Source organism: Uranotaenia lowii, chromosome 2 (assembly GCF_029784155.1).
Source record: "Uranotaenia lowii strain MFRU-FL chromosome 2, ASM2978415v1, whole genome shotgun sequence".
NCBI lineage: Eukaryota > Metazoa > Arthropoda > Insecta > Diptera > Culicidae > Uranotaenia > Uranotaenia lowii.
In genome coordinates, this window is record NC_073692.1 from 12,991,349 (window position 1) to 13,001,245 (window position 9,897).

At 32.6% G+C, this 9,897-nt stretch overlaps 1 long non-coding RNA gene across 1 annotated transcript; it reads right to left on the reverse strand.

Annotated features, from left to right (window-relative positions):
- Window positions 1-5,456: 5,456 nt before the first annotated feature.
- LOC129744836 (uncharacterized) lies at window positions 5,457-5,855 on the reverse strand. Its single transcript, XR_008737005.1, has 3 exons — window positions 5,739-5,855; window positions 5,601-5,663; window positions 5,457-5,534 (listed from the first exon to the last, which is right to left on the reverse strand). It is a non-coding gene; the product is annotated as an uncharacterized LOC129744836 (long non-coding RNA).
- Window positions 5,856-9,897: the final 4,042 nt, after the last annotated feature.

The window sequence follows — 9,897 nt, forward strand, 5'->3', positions numbered from 1 at the left end:
AACCGAGAAAAACGGCTTTAAAGATTTTTATAAGCTTTCGTGGATTTCTCGGTTGAAACTTTATCTTTTCTACTTCTTTCTTCACAGATTTTAAGATAATTGTTGTAGAATTTCGTCCAATGTGTTTTTGATTTGGAAGTTGTTGATGCGGAGGAGAAAATAATGATGGGACAGCCTTGCGAGTATATTTCGCATGCGGATTAAATATACCCGCTAAGCTGTCCCATATTTGGTTTTTTTTTTGTTAGTTGATCATTTGATTCTCTATATCTGCGCTGTATTATTCACTTTACTGGTTGTTTACTGATAAAAATAAGTTTGAAATGATATTTATGACATGTTTAGATAGTCAAAGATAAAGAAAGTTTATCGTAAGAATTGAGTGAGTCTAAAATAAAATGAATAACAACGTTCCATGAATAAAACAACCTGTACCATCATATTTTGGAAAGTTTTTCGGTCGATTATCTTTTTAGAAAGACTATAAATACCTTCAAATTAAATTAATGCTGCATCAGAAACAGCAAAGTATCTTGGCTGCAAATATTTGATGAGAAAAATCAATTCAATATGACTTAAGCGTGTGCTACCAGGTACGCGTATTTTTGTTCATAGATTTTATGAAAGTCCAAGCAGCAAGTAACAGCATGACAAAAACCTTAAAAATATGGCTTTGTAGCTGACTATTTTCCATGTTTTACAAAGAACAATTCAATAAGCTTCATGCGAAATTTAAAAAAAAAAACAGTTTGATGAAATTTACCCATTAGGCAAAACTTAGCTTGTAAAAATTATGGAGATTGTTATTTTTAACTTTACTGTACTGTTTTGTCTAGTCTAACTTTCGCAATTTCAATGAATGCTTATTTTGTCGCAAACATTGTATGAATATTTGTAAAATTAACATAAATTAGAGGAGCAATTTTGAAGCATTCTGTATAAATAGACATATGGGACAGATTTGCGGGTATATTTCATATGGGACAGACATGACTTGGTATTTTTTTTTCATATATGTTGAGAACAAAGTTATGAAAGTTTTTAGTCTACATTGAAGAACTTACTGTATTTGAACGATTTTTGAGATAAACTGAAAAATGACGAAAATGCATATGGGACAGTCTTGCGAATAGCGGCAGTACGTATGTTCTTTAAAACATGCAAGGCGGTTTTGAGTCCTTTTTACCCTCTTCTGTATGAATTATGAATTCGTTTGTCGATGAAAACATCTAAGAAACTTATGCAAAAAATACAAAATAGTTTTTTAAGTATCATTTGAAAAGTTTAAGAAATGAAATAATTTTTAACAATCTTCATTTTTAGGTTTTAGCTGTATTTTTGGTGCATTAAAATTACAGAACTGAATATGTAAAAATGTAAAATGACTAATTATTTCTGAGGTGTTTTGAGGCCTATTTTTTTGCTGTTTTGGCTCAAAATGCATTCACTTCCTTGTTATTTTTAACTAAATGATAATACTCTTCGATAAAGTTTGTCACCAGAAAATAAATCTTTTAAAGAATTTATAAATTGACACAAAAACGATAAAATGCTTTCCATAGTAAAAAGAAAGATTATATTTGTTTTGCAAAACAAATTTTTAAATTTTTCCATACAATCCTAAAAGTTAAGATTTTCTCACGATGAGTTTTAGATCAAAACGAAATTTTTTAGACCTCAAATAAAGACCCAAGACACCATGTGATAAACTATAAAAGTTTGTTGTCAGGAGCTCATAAATCTTTATAAAAAGCTGTTTTAAATTGCTTATTCAATCTATTAGTTTAAATTTGTTAAGTCCCTATTGATAAAATTTTTGACTTGATGTGATCACTTATTTTGCCCTAATTCCATTTAAAGTTACTATTTTCCCTTACTTTTCGTGGTCGCTTAAAGGCCTTGGTGGGTCAAATAACGTTTTTCGAACATTGAATGATGATTGTGTTATAACTATTCTTACCGCCAGGGGTTAAATTACCCCTAACAGCTCTAAAAACTCTCTCGTTTATCGACCAATTTTTACAATATTTATAGTTTTGGACAGCTTGTAACGTGACTCCAATATGATTCTCCAATATTCAGCTACAATAATTTATTTTAAAATTTTAGTCCAAGAAAAAAAAATCAAAAAAACATGCTTCGGGAAAAAGACTGGTAATAAGTTATTAGGTGCTCGAAAAAAAAAGTTACCTTAGAATTGTACGCCTTAAATCTTTAATTATATACACGATTTACCAAAAACACCAATAACGCCATTGTATTTAAAAAAAATACTTAATTTTTTATCTTCTTTAGGCTGTGATTTCTTCACGATTTCTGCGTTATTTTTTCATAATCATAAACATTGACCACAGTTGTTTTGATGTCAAATTTGTCTATATTCATGTCTTCTCTAAGAAATAATGTTGAATTTTTCAAAGAATTAAAAACGTAAGATCTTACTAGGGGAGAGAGGGATGTAAGAAATCTTCCTTTTTATTACATGGAGGTGAGTACAGCGTAATACTTATGTTGACAGTCTCAGCGTTTGAGGACAACTTGGTAAACAAATTCAAAAAAATTTGAAAAGTTAACGAGGTGGCAAGACAAGAGCGGCAAAGCTTAAAAGCAGGACCAAATGTTGACAAGCCTTAAAAAAACCCCAAAATTATTGTACATGTTTCTTGTTAATATGCGTACGAAATGTTTGAACTCCCATTTTTCAGTTTTTATTGAAGTATTTTTACGTGGGTTTTGGAATCCTCAGTTCTTCTCAAGATTTTCAAGAAAATAGTTAGTAAGATTGAAAGTAAAGAGAGTTTTCTAAGATATTGGAAATGCTTATTTATATCAAGACTCGATTTTTAGATTAAAACAGTATAATAGTTTTTTGTGTGATTTAATGTTTTAAAAATAAGTCTCAGAATAAATTTAAACTATTTTATGTAATTATTCTATCGGCTATATCGGTGAAATGTTATATTCTTTGAGAAAGAATAAAGAAGAATTGAAAGATTGTAGACGGATAGAAGATAGGATTACCTTTCCGCTCATTTTCAACATCTTTCATCTTATTCTAATCTTCTATTTGTCTATAATCTTTCAATTATTATAAAATAAATTTACGGTGATTAACTCTTCATTTCTAAATTTCAAACATTACGTAATAGCTTACTATTACACTTATAGTATAAAGTGTATACTATGATGCAACTGAAATCTAGAATCAAATAATATGTATGTGAAAAATTTATATTATAAATCAAATTCAATGAGAATTTTTTATCGTTTATACAACGGAAAGAAATTAAAAATAAATGTTTCGATTATAGTCGTTTTAAAATCTCTATGTCATTCGCGCCTTGACAGAATCAACGATGCAAATGGCGGACAGTCATTGAAAAGGTAATCTTGTTTTTTTGTTTCGATTATAGTAGTTTTACCATCTTATGGCATTCGCGGCTTTATATCAATTGACTTGCCAACTGAGCTTTATAATAAGGCCGATTTTTTTTAAATTTTCTCGATTTCGGCCAGCTGTTTCCCTATCAATCTGCCCGTAGAGGGTCAGCAAACTTGTCCCATTTTCCACCGAGCACCATATGATAAAATGGGTGTAAGCTGAGTCAAATAAATTTATCTAACGATACCACGCATATTTATGCGTTTACGTATGACCACTTACACACCCCCTTCGAACAGAAGAAAAAAGGATTTAAAAAGACGGCTGGCTTAATTCCGTTCGACTTCGCTAGGGGTTAGCTCTCGCCTCATAACTCATATGGAGAAGGACCCATTTTTCGAAAATTTGTTCCGAGGGGTCACAACCTTGTGCATGAAATTCCCATTAAAAGCGGTCGCGCGCTGGCCGTCACACTCCATTACCCCTCATCAAAAAGTGGGGTTTTCGTTTCGTTTCGTTTAAAGTGCATTTTAAATTGGGGGCTCTCCTTTATGCTTTATAGTATTTCTATTTCAACAAATTTTGCACCGCTAGCGAAAGACAACAACATTGTCACGTGTTTATGGCACCGAAAGTCCTAACCAAACCAAACTTAAAACCGAAACCGAGTGGAAAAAATGATAATCCTATAGTTTGTCTTCACATTTCCGAAAACGACGAATCGGACGAAAATTGAAAAAAAATACACGACGACGGCGAGACAAGTTACTTTATGTTGGTGTAGATGTTAAGCATATGGTAATTAATGATTGATGGTAGACCATTGTTTTGTTTTGTTTTAGTTTTTTTTTTTGGTTCGGAGGTGTTTTTTCCTGTTAGTATTTTCCTCTCTTTTATTTGTTTTCGAGCCCGTGCGTAGGCGAGCTGCTTCGTCGTCGAATACATAGATTATTTGCTGAACGTGACCCACGATCCGGAACCGCGCGCGGAAGTGGTCGGGAATTAGCTGCATTATTACTGACTCTTTTCATCCGACAATCGACGATCTTATCTCTGACCCAGGGCAATTAGTCGAATTAACACCGCTGCACATTGAAAGTTTAGCGGTTTTAATTTTGGTTTCGATTATTGAGGTCTCAATTTTGGTTTTGTTTCAGGGCGCTGAACTAGATTTTTTCATTTGCACTTTCATTGATTTTTGGATTAGGAATTTTTGTGGTTATTTAACTTCTTTTTTTCTCACACAACTTAAACAATCCCACCGATTTGTATGTATTCGTGAAAAGCTAAACAAAATCTCCCATTTCGAGGGTCATTCTTGTCACATTGAGAGTATATTACTGAATAAGCAGGGTGGGTTCATTCGGAAAATACCGGTTAAAGTCGGGATTTAAAAAGCGAACGCTGCCATCTTGGATTTTAAAGATGGCGTCTGATAAAGATATTCGACTTCTAGCTCTCTCACGCAATACCCAATTTTCAGTCATTTAAAGCATTTTTAAGTTCAGCTGATGCCATAATTTTGGATTTCAAGATGGCTTCAGAAAGCAAAAATCAACTTCTTCTAGCTTATCCCAATTGACTGATACCCATATTTTGAAGGTCTCATGCGATATTCAATGATTTATAGCATTTTCAAAGTTAATCGAAGCCGCCATCTTAGATTTCAAGATGGCGTCAGATAACAAAATTCGGCTTCTACTCGTTGATCTTTTTCACCTAGTACCTCTTATTGTGGATATTTCATTACACCGAAAATAATTTTCACTTAAAATGTAAGTGACCTCTGGAGTGAATTTGCGCCATTTGTGAATTCATGTGAATTTTAAGTGACCGTCAAGTGATATTCACTTAAGTGAATGGTCAAGTGAATTTCAAGTGAGTGACGAAGTGAAATCTAAGTGAGCCTGAAGTGAATATGAAATGTATGCTCAGGTCTATTAAATCTTTGAGTCATAGTGATTTTAAGATGAAATTTCGGAATATAAATTATCAATAAACTTCGTTTAATCAAAACAATTATTTATTTATTTGCGAATTCGATAAAATACATTGTTTTTTCACAAATTTATTGATGGGTTCCAATTAAAGTTTTGGCGTGAAATACTCATCTACTTTTTCGATTTTTTCCCAAAATTTAGGTTGATTTTTTCTGAAAATAAAAAAAATAAATTAATAATGTTTCGATGTTTTATTTTCATGATATGTACCTACTTACTTTTATTTGCACTGTTCTTGAAAATTTCAGAATAAAAATACCATCGGGAAGCATTTCCGAAACCTGTTTTGAAGGACAGAAAGAAAAATAAACATTAAATTGAAATATTTTGATTATTGAAAATTTATCACAACTTACATCCAACAAAGATTTCCCACCATGGCCAATTTATTCATAGTTGCTCTGTAGAAGTTACAACTTCTGCCGATTCATATTTTGGCCCCTCATTCGGATGAATAGTTGCACTACGACGTATTATTCGCCTCACAGGATATTTTTTTCGGGCTCTGGAAGTATATAATTGTTATGAAACTTATAGATGACTCTTTTTCTGCACCTACCAGCTCATACACAATTCTGTTATGTTTCCATAATAAAAACAATCCTTCACAACATGGCTGTCATTCGCTACCTGTACATTCATTTCAATTTTAAGTGACCGGTCAAGTGAATTTGACAATTAAGTGACGGGTCAAGTGAATTTTATGTGAGAATGTAATGAAATTGAAGTGAGCGGCGAAGTAAGTGGATTTTCAGAGGAATTTCAAGTGACAGTCACTTAAAACTTATGTGATGAGTTAGTGAACATTGATTCGGTCACTTGAAACATAAGTGACGGGTAAGTGAAATCTACATGAGCCACTTGAAATGAAGAAATTCACTGAACTCCCATTTTTAAGTGAAACGTCAAGTGTATTTTAAGTGTGATTTTGGGTTCAGTGTAGATTTTCAGTAATTTATAGTTTTGAAAAGAAAAGCGAAAGCCGCCATCTTGGATTCATGATGGCTTCAGATAGTGAAATTCGACTTCTTCAAGTTATTCCTTCCACCCAATACCCATATTATATTGTGAGAATTTCATGAGATTTTAAAATGTTTAAAATTCATTTTAATGTTCAGCGGAAGCCGCCATCTTAGATTTCATGATGGCGTCGGAAAGGAAAAATTTGACATCTTCTAGTATACCCCTTTCACCAAATACCAATATTGTGGGGCTTTCATGCGATTTTCAGTGGTTAAAATAATTTCAATGTTCAATGAAAGCTGCCATCTTGGATTTCATGATGGCGTCGGATAGCGAAACGCGACTTCTACTAGTTTAGGTATTTCTTTCAATACTCATATTGTGATGGTTTCATTTTATTTCCAGTGATTAACAGCATTTCAAAGTTCAGCGGAAGCCGCCATCTTGGATTTCAAGATGGCGTCGGAAAGAAAAAAATCAACTTCTTGTTTTGCCCTTTCACCCAATACCCATATAGTGGCGGTTTAGTGCGATTTTTTTTGTCATTCAAAGCATTTAAATCTAAGCGAAAGCTGCCATCTTGAATTTCAATATAGCGTCCGAGAGTGAAATTCGATTTCTAGTTTTTTAGCCAGGGGACTGAGATAAACGGAGAATCATCGTCAATGATCAAACAAATTTTGCTGTCAATGATTGAATTTGTGGTAATTTGTGGCAATTTGTTAGAGAGAACTAGAAGGTTTAGGTTAAAATGAGAGAAACCGGTGCTCAGAGAGAGTGAAAATGTGCTAATTGTTGCAAATTGTTGCAATTTGTTAAGCAGTTGTGGAATTTTGATCATTACCATTCCAAATGCAAAGAATTCTCTCTCCACTGCAATCCCTTGCTTTTAGCCCTTTCACCCTGTACCAATATTGTTGGGGCTTCTTCCGATTTTAAGTCATTAACAACATTTTAAAGTTCAAAGGAAGCCGCCATCTTGGATTTGAAGATGGTATCATATAAGGAAATTCGACTTCTACTCGTTGATCGTTTTTCAACTAACCATATTGTAAGGGTTTTATGAGATGTTCAGTCATTTACAGTATTTTCAAGTTGAGTGATAGCCGCAATCTTGGAATTCAAGATGGCGACGAAGAATGAAATTCGATTTCTACTTGCCCTTCCAGTCCTTTTACTTAATAACCATATTGTGAAGGTTTCATGAGATTTTCAGTAATTTACAGCTTTGAAAATAAAAGCGGATGCCGCCATTTTTGAGTTATGATGGCGTCAAGCAACAAAATTTTTCCTACTATTTGGGCCCTTCACTCAATACTAATATTGTAGAGATATTCATACCACTTCCGGTAATATAAAGTTTTCAAAGATTTTTAAGTATTTTTTTTTAATTTAAACTCAAAACCATCACACAGTTCGAATATTTGCTATCTTACCTGAGCGTGTCCTGTTTTGACATCTTCATTGAGAACTGTCACTTAGTTTTATGGTGGTTTAATAATCATGCACTGAGTTCCTATAAAACATCCAAAAGAAAGCTTAGAGCAAACTTTTAAGTTTGTGTTTTATTGCAGTTTTAACAGAGCATTCATCACTCTAAAAGCTTTTTTAGCGTTTTAAAACTATCTGAAAACAAATGGTCGAAACAAAAATATAAGCATTTTGCATGACTATAACAAAACCGCCATAAAACAAGCTGCACGGACTCACCATTTTTTGAAATAAGATTTAGGAATCCTTTCCATGCGAAATTCCTTTTAAATCTTTGAATTGAACAAAAGCTTGTATGCAACAAACTTGCATACAATCTAAAATGCCGAATATTGAAAAATTGAGTTATCCTAGAAGAAAATATTGAAAAATCTCGAATACAAAAGGTGATACAATTCTCATATTTACAGTTTTACTTTCGCTCTAGAATTTTTTTCAGTTTTCGAGGAATTTTGTAAATTTTACACTAAAATACCTTCAATTTTATATATTACCCCTTCGGGCCCTTCGAAAAATCGAAGGACGTGGGGAGGTGACAAATTTGTTGTGGCCTTATTAAAGGCAGAAAACCGTTAAATAGAGCTTGTGTGACTAAATTTGTTCTGTTTTCGAGAAAATTTCGTAAGACCAAGTGGCCACTCTAGACCGCTGCAAGCTTTGTATGGAAATTTCAAATTCTTGAATTTTTACACCTCCGATAACTTTTTATTGCTGCCAGAAATAGCAATAAAAATTTTGGAACCGATTCATCCAGTCCTTAATTAGCGTAATAACGAGTTTTCATTTTGTATGGAAATTTGTATAGAAAAACAAAATTTTTCAATTTGTACCCCACAAAAGATATTTGATGTTATACATTTTTTTTTCAATATATTTTTTTTTAATTTTTGCGTTTTCGACTGCTTATTTGAAAGCTGTGTAACCGGATGAGAATAAAAAAATCTCGAAAAACTGCTTTGCATAGCCAGGGAATTTATTGATTTATATAACCTTTGAAAAACATTTCATCAAATTATTAAAAGCTCTATCAAGCAAAGTCCTTTCAATGGTACCTTTCAATGGATCAAGATTTTTTTATTTTGAAATGGTTATAACTTTTTTCATGAAATGTTGAGCTGCTTGTCATCTAAGCAAAAAATGTAAGAAAAGTCAAAACCAAAAATCAAAGACCAACTTCATTTCAAGTTGAATTGAATTTTCTGAATGATTTAATGTGCAAAAATTTCTTCATCCATACTAATTTCCATACAAAATTACTACATACTCAGGAATCAATCAAATCATTTCATATTTTACATTTATTTTGATACTTGGTGACCCAAAAGGCATCGAAAAAACATATTGGAGCAAAAAGTCATCTTTGGCAGCGATCTAGTGGCCACCTCGGAAGAAATGGAGGCCAAAATGTGGACCGTCTATGGGTAATATGGTACCGTGGGAACTTCCAGAGTTGATATCATTTTAGAAAACTAAATAACAGTATTATAGACTAGTTACTAATCAGCAACCACTTCGGAAGAACCCTTAGGCTTTTTCCTTGGACCAATTTTGTTCTATTCCTACATTTTAATCAACCTTCATTTGTCAAACTCGTTTCAATCCATATTCCTACACTTCACTAAGTTTTGCATTTAAGGCCTTTAAAATTAAAGAGGTACAAGTTGAGATGAATAAAACAGTCTAAATTATTTATTTGTATTTGAAATTTTTTAAGTTTAGAAAATATTATAATATTCTTTAACGTTCTCTAATTCATAGAAACATTTTTTTGAGATTTCTTAATAGATTTATACCTGAATGACCACAAAATTTTGACTAAACCGGAATATCAAAGTGTGTTATCATTTTGACCTCACTTCGTTACATTGTATGAATATCTTATTGAAACCTATATTTGATATATGTCCGATGTGATATTGCTTTCGAAGCTTATGCATTGAAATTCTTCTCTCGATCATTTGAACTCGGTTAAGTCATTGGAGGCAATCAACACTACGAACATTCCAACGTGATAAAAACATTCCAAGCAAAACTGCTCCTTCCGATCCATCAAGATCAGAT